Source organism: Parasteatoda tepidariorum, chromosome 9, assembly GCF_982258835.1.
Source record: "Parasteatoda tepidariorum strain Cologne lab strain chromosome 9, Ptep-v5.0, whole genome shotgun sequence".
NCBI lineage: Eukaryota > Metazoa > Arthropoda > Arachnida > Araneae > Theridiidae > Parasteatoda > Parasteatoda tepidariorum.
The window spans coordinates 34,412,843-34,419,255 of NC_141763.1; the positions used below are offsets into that span (position 1 = coordinate 34,412,843).

General features: G+C 35.4%; 8 non-coding genes across 8 annotated transcripts; all 8 read left to right on the forward strand.

The window, feature by feature from the left end:
• The first annotated feature begins 106 nt into the window (after positions 1–106).
• Positions 107–179, forward strand: TRNAV-UAC (transfer RNA valine (anticodon UAC)). Its single transcript has one exon. It is a non-coding gene; the product is annotated as a tRNA-Val (tRNA).
• An 803-nt stretch (positions 180–982) lies between these two features.
• On the forward strand, positions 983–1,055 carry TRNAE-CUC (transfer RNA glutamic acid (anticodon CUC)). The gene has a single exon. It is a non-coding gene; the product is annotated as a tRNA-Glu (tRNA).
• Positions 1,056–1,846: 791 nt separating this feature from the next.
• On the forward strand, positions 1,847–1,919 carry TRNAV-CAC (transfer RNA valine (anticodon CAC)). Its single transcript has one exon. It is a non-coding gene; the product is annotated as a tRNA-Val (tRNA).
• Positions 1,920–2,714: 795 nt separating this feature from the next.
• TRNAA-UGC (transfer RNA alanine (anticodon UGC)) lies at positions 2,715–2,787 on the forward strand. Its single transcript has one exon. It is a non-coding gene; the product is annotated as a tRNA-Ala (tRNA).
• Positions 2,788–3,163: 376 nt separating this feature from the next.
• On the forward strand, positions 3,164–3,236 carry TRNAV-CAC (transfer RNA valine (anticodon CAC)). Its single transcript has one exon. It is a non-coding gene; the product is annotated as a tRNA-Val (tRNA).
• A 161-nt stretch (positions 3,237–3,397) lies between these two features.
• TRNAV-CAC (transfer RNA valine (anticodon CAC)) lies at positions 3,398–3,470 on the forward strand. The gene has a single exon. It is a non-coding gene; the product is annotated as a tRNA-Val (tRNA).
• Positions 3,471–3,631: 161 nt separating this feature from the next.
• TRNAV-UAC (transfer RNA valine (anticodon UAC)) lies at positions 3,632–3,704 on the forward strand. The gene has a single exon. It is a non-coding gene; the product is annotated as a tRNA-Val (tRNA).
• Positions 3,705–3,835: 131 nt separating this feature from the next.
• Positions 3,836–3,908, forward strand: TRNAV-CAC (transfer RNA valine (anticodon CAC)). Its single transcript has one exon. It is a non-coding gene; the product is annotated as a tRNA-Val (tRNA).
• The last annotated feature ends 2,505 nt before the right edge of the window (positions 3,909–6,413 follow it).

A 6,413-nucleotide genomic window follows, 5' to 3' on the forward strand; every position in this document is an offset into this window, starting at 1 on the left:
AAGAAAGCCTCAAATGCATGAAATTCTAATCGTTTTCAAATTTTATGCACTTTCATTAAATATCACATATGACAAATTATTGTATCTTGAAGTTACAGAATGGTGTGGTTCCGTGGTGTAGTGGTTATCACGTTCGCTTTACACGCGAAAGGTCCCCAGTTCGAACCTGGGCGGAATCAAATTTATAAATTTTCATTTCAAATCAAAAATTTCTCAAATGCATGAAATTCCATTCGTTTATAAATTTTTGCATTTTCTTAAAATTGAAAATTAGTCAATGTATTATAACTTGAAAGTTACTGATAAGTGTGGTTCCGTGGTGTAGTGGTTATCACGTTCGCTTCACACGCGAAAACTCCCCAGTTCGATCCTGCGCGGAATCAAGTTCGTAAACTTACATTTTTCTGTGAACAAATCTTTAGTTTTAATTGCAAATTAAGAAAGCCTCAAATGCATGAAATTCTAATCGTTTTCAAATTTTATGCACTTTCATTAAATATCACATATGTCAAATTAATGTATCTTGAAAGTTACTGAATGGTGTGGTTGCGTGGTGTAGTGGTTATCACGTTCGCTTTACACGCGAAAGGTCCCCAGTTCCATCTTGGGCGGAATCAAATTTAAAAATTTTCATTTCAAATCAAAAATTTCTCAAATGCATGAAATTCCATTCGTTTATAAATTTTTGCATTTTCTTAAAATTGAAAATTAGTCAATGTATTATAACTTGAAAGTTACTGACAAGTGTGGTTCCGTGGTGTAGTGGTTATCACGTTCGCTTCACACGCGAAAAGTCCCCAGTTCGATCCTGCTCAGAATCAAGTTCGTAAACTTACATTTTTCTGTGAACAAATCTTTAATTTTAATTGCAAATTAAGAAAGCCTCAAATGCATGAAATTCTAATCGTTTTCAAATTTTACGCACTTTCATTAAATAATACATATGACAAATTAATGTATCTTGAAAGTTACAGAATGGTGTGGTTCCGTGGTGTAGTGGTTATCACGTTCTCTTCTCACGGGAAAGGTCCCCAGTTCGATCCTGGGCTGAATCAAGTGCGTAAACTTACATGTTTCTGTAAACGAATCTTTAGTTTTAATTGCAAATTAAGAAAGCCTCAAATGCATGAAATTCTAATCGTTTTCAAATTTTATGCATTTTCATTAAATATCACATATGTCAATTCAATGTATCTTGAAAGTTACCGAATTGTGTGGTTCCGTGGTGTAGTGGTTATCACGTTCGCTTCACACGCGAAAGGTCCCCTGTTATATGGCGGAATCAAATTTATAAATTTTCATTTCAAATCAAAAATTTCTCAAATGCCTGAAATTCCATTCGTTTATAAATTTTTGCATTTTCTTAAAATTGCAAATTAGTCAATGTATTATAACTTGAAAGTTACTGACAAGTGTGGTTCCGTGGTTATCACGTTCGCTTCACACGCGAAAGGTCCCCAGTTCGATCCTGGGCGGAATGAAGTGCGATAACTTACATTTTTCTGTGAACAAATCTTTAGTTTTAATTGTAAATTAAGAAAGCCTCAAATACATGAAATTCTATTCGTTTTCAAATTTTAAGCACTTTCATTGAATATCACATATGTCAATTTAATGTATCTTGAAAGTTCCCGAATTGTGTGGTTGCGTGGTGCAGTGGTTGTCACGTTCGCTTTACACGCGAAAGGTCCCCAGTTCCATCTTGGGCGGAATGAAATTAAAAAATTTTCATTTCAAATCAAAAATTTCTCAAATGCATGAAATTCCATTCGTTTATAAATTTTTGCATTTTCTTAAAATTGAAAATTAGTCAATGTATTATAACTTGAAAGTTACTGACAAGTGTGGTTCCGTGGTGTAGTGGTTATCACGTTCGCTTCACACGCGAAAGGTCCCCAGTTCGATACTGGGCGGAATCAAGTGCGTAAACTTACATTCTTCTGTGAACAAATCTTTAGTTTTAATTGCAAATTAAGAAAGCCTCAAATGCATGAAATTCTAATCGTTTTCAAATTTTATGCACTTTCATTAAATATCACATATGTCAATTTAATGTATCTTGAAAGTTACCGAATTGTGTGGTTCCGTGGTGTAGTGGTTATCACGTTCGCGTCACACGCGAAAGGTCCCCAGTTCGATCCAGGGCGGAATCAAGTGCGTAAACTTACATGTTTCTGAGAACAAATCTTTAATTTTAATTGCAAATTAAGAAAGCCTCAAATGCATGAAATTCTAATCGTTTTCAAATTTTATGCACTTTCATTAAATATCACATATGACAAATTAATGTATCTTGAATGTTACAGAATGGTGTGGTTCCGTGGTGTAGTGGTTATCACGTTCGCTTCACACGCGAAAGGTCCCCTGTTATATGGCGGAATCAAATTTATAAATTTTCATTTCAAATCAAAAATTTCTCAAATGCCTGAAATTCCATTCGTTTATAAATTTTTGCATTTTCTTAAAATTGCAAATTAGTCAAAGTATTATAACTTGAAAGTTACTGACAAGTGTGGTTCCGTGGTGTAGTGGTTATCACGTTCGCTTCACACGCGAAAGGTCCCCTGTTCTATGGCGGAATCAAATTTATAAATTTTCATTTCAAATCAAAAATTTCTCAAATGCCTGAAATTCCATTCGTTAATAAACTTTTGCATTTTCTTAAAATTGCAAATTAGCCAATGTATTATAACTTGAAAGTTACTGACAAGTGTGTTTCCGTGGTGTAGTGGTTATCACGTTCGCTTTGCACGCGAAAGGTCCCCAGTTCGATCCTGGGCGGAATCAAATTTATAAATTTTCATTTCAAATCAAAAATTTCTGAAATGCATGAAATTCCATTCGTTTATAAATTTTTGCATTTTCTTAAAATTGAAAATTAGTCAATGTATTATAACTTGAAAGTTACTGACAAGTGTGGTTCCGTGGTGTAGTGGTTATCACGTTCGCTTCACACGCGAAAGGTCCCCTGTTCTACGGCGGAATCAAATTTATAAATTTTCATTTCAAATCAAAAATTTCTCTAATGCCTGAAATTCCATTCATTTAGTTACTTCAAGAAAGCCTCAAGTGCATGAAATTCTAATCGTTTTCAAATTTTATGCACTTTCATTAAATATCACATATGTCAATTTAATGTATCTTGAAAGTTACCGAATTGTGTGGTTCCGTGGTGTAGTGGTTATCACGTTCGCTTCACACGCGAAAGGTCCCCAGTTCGATACTGGGCGGAATCAAGTGCGTAAACTTACATTTTTCTGTGAACAAATATTTAGTTTTAATTGCAAATTAAGAAAGCCTCGAATGCATGAAATTCTAATCGTTTTCAAATTTTATGCACTTTCATTAAATATCACATATGTCAATTTAATGCATCTTGAAAGTTACCGAATTGTGTGGTTCCGTGGTGTAGTGGTTATCACGTTCGCTTCACACGCGATAGGTCCCCAGTTCGATCCTGGGCGGAATCAAGTGCGATAACTTACATTTTTCTGTGAACAAATCTTCAGTTTTAATTGTAAATTAAGAAAGCCTCAAATACATGAAATTCTAATCGTTTTCAAATTTTAAGCACCTTCATTGAATATCACATATGTCAATTTAATGTATCTTGAAAGTTACCGAATTGTGTGGTTCCGTGGTGTAGTGGTTATCACGTTCGCTTTACACGCGAAAGGTCCCCAGTTCGATCCTGGGCGGAATCAAATTTATAAATTTTCATTTCAAATCAAAAATTTCTCAAATGCATGAAATTCCATTCGTTTATAAATTTTTGCATTTTCTTAAAATTGAAAATTAGTCAATGTATTATAACTTGAAAGTTACTGACAAGTGTGGTTCCGTGGTGTAGTGGTTATCACGTTCGTTTCACACGCGAAAGGTCCCCAGTTCGATCCTGGGCGGAATCAAGTGCGTAAACTTACATGTTTCTGTGAACAAATCTTTAGTTTTAATTGCAATTTAAGAAAGCCTCAAATGCATGAAATTCTAATCGTTTTCACATTTTATGCACTTTCATTTAATATCACATATGTCAATTTAAAGTATCTTGAAAGTTACAGAATTGTGGGGTTCCGTGGTGTAGTGGTTATCACGTTCGCTTCACATGCGAAAGGTCCCCAGTTCGAACCTGAGGGAATCAAATTTATAAGTTTACAATGTTCAATAAACAAATCTTTAGTTTTCTTTGTAAGCTAAGAAAGCACGCTATCCAGAAGAAAGGCATTTTAACAGAATCCAAAAGGCAAGGAAACTCCTTTATGAAATCCGTTTTATCCTGAACCATGGATTCACGACAGAGAACTACAATTTATTGATGTAGTTTGTTAAGTAATCTAATTTTTAAGCCTGTGATGAAACTCGTGATTCCACTTGCCTATGTGTTCAAGATTATTTAATTGTTAGTCATACTTATTTATTTTTATTTTATAACCGTTGTTAAACATTCGACCCATTTTTCGGGTTTACGACTGCCGCTGTTCAACTCCGCAGCCTTGTAATTTTAAACCCAATCCAGAAGACTAGGAAACTCCTGGATCAAGTATTGGGAGAAATTTTTCCTTCGTGGAGCACTTTTTGATGCAACTAACTCGCATTTGCGTTGCATGGAGAGGAAGACCACGAAAACCTTCCACGATTAGCCTGACGACAAAGGGACTCTAACCCATGACCACTGAGGATATTTTTACGTTAGCACTTTTTTATGGAGTTGCATGGAGAGGAAAACCATGAAAACCTCCCAAGATTATCCCGCAGGCAAGGGGAGTCTAACTCAGAATTTTTCCACCACTGAGGATAAGTTACGTTAGTTCTGTGCTCGGTGCAAGCCGGGTGCGTATCTCGAATCGACCAGGGATTGCTCGGGTTTGATCCCGGTTCACCTTATTGGAAGGCGAGTGTTTTTTCCCCTGACTTTTCACCTCAGATATTATCGAAACCAACTTCCTTTCTGAAGTTATTTTTTCCCCCAGTTCCGCAAGATCACCAGATATGACGAGTTCAGACACGTCTTTATAGAAATTTTGGTAGATAAAAATATCTCGTCCTTGGTTTTCGCAATTTCGAGGTGTTCTCATTAAATAGCTCATCTAAGATGGGCTCGGAAACTGTAGAGAGTTCATTAGTCTTGCTCAAACTGTACATAAAATTTTGTAGTGAAGCTTTGTCTATTAAAAATTTGATGAGATTTGTATCTGCATATAAAAGAAGAGAAAAAAGACCATATAAGAAAAAAAAAGATAAAAAGTATGCAGTTTTTGTCATAGTGTTTAACACATTCTAAAATGGCATAAAGCTCGATTATTAACCAGCCCCTGCACACTTAAAGCAACTGTCATTCTTTTCCAAAACGGCATATTAGAGCAGCGATGGCTCAGGGGATAGAACGTTCACCTTCCATTGAGGCGACCCTGGTTCGAATCCCAGTCGATACGAATTCCGCATCCGGCTTGCATCCACCACAGTGCTGACGTGAAATATCCTCAGTGGTAAACGGTCTTGGGTTAGAGTCCCCCTGCCGTCAGTTTAACCGTGGGAGGTGCTCGTGGTCTTCCTTTCGATGTAACGCAAATGCGGGTTAGCTCCATCAAAAACTCCTCCACGAACTCAAATTTCTCCCAATACTCGATCCAGGAGCTCCTTTATCCTCCGGATTAGGTTCAAAATTACAAGGCTACGGAGTTAAACATTAGTAGTCGTAAACCCATAGAATTGGGTCGGCTGTTCAACGACGGTTATAAAAAATAAATAAATAAATAAAAACGGCATTTTATTTAAATCCTATTTCTAAAATGAACCATAAAAGATTATTCCCATTACTATTTTTATAAAAATATGGTAAATGTTGAAAAAATACATTGCTGACATTTTTTCATGCATAAACTTCTCGGAAAAGCAACTAAATTTTTAAGAATAATATGAGGAATTGGATTTGAAGAAATTTTTCAGAATGTGAATGAGTATCTAACTATATACAAATCACTTCCTTTTATTCCTTCAGAAAGAACGGGATAAAAATGTAACCTAGGGCAATAAAACTTCAGACTTTACTTAACATTAATAAAGTCTGTATATTCAACAGTCTGAAAATGGTACCTTTAACCCTACACATTATGTAACCTCTAACATAAAAGTTCAAGTTCTCACATATTATTCTTTTGCGAATTGATCTATCGAATTTGACCTTGAAAAAACGAATTAAAAGACACAAAGAGTAAAAACATTTAGCATGCACGTTCTTTAACATACGCTATCCCTTTAGAGATTAAAAAAAAAATTCTTAAAACGATTCTTTTATGCTTAGATAAAATTTGTTTCACGGAGAGCGCTTTTCCTGTTCTATATCATCCATCACTTATACCCAGTGGCAACGGTAACCAAGTCGTCTGCTGTTTTCTGTCAACAAACGACGGTAA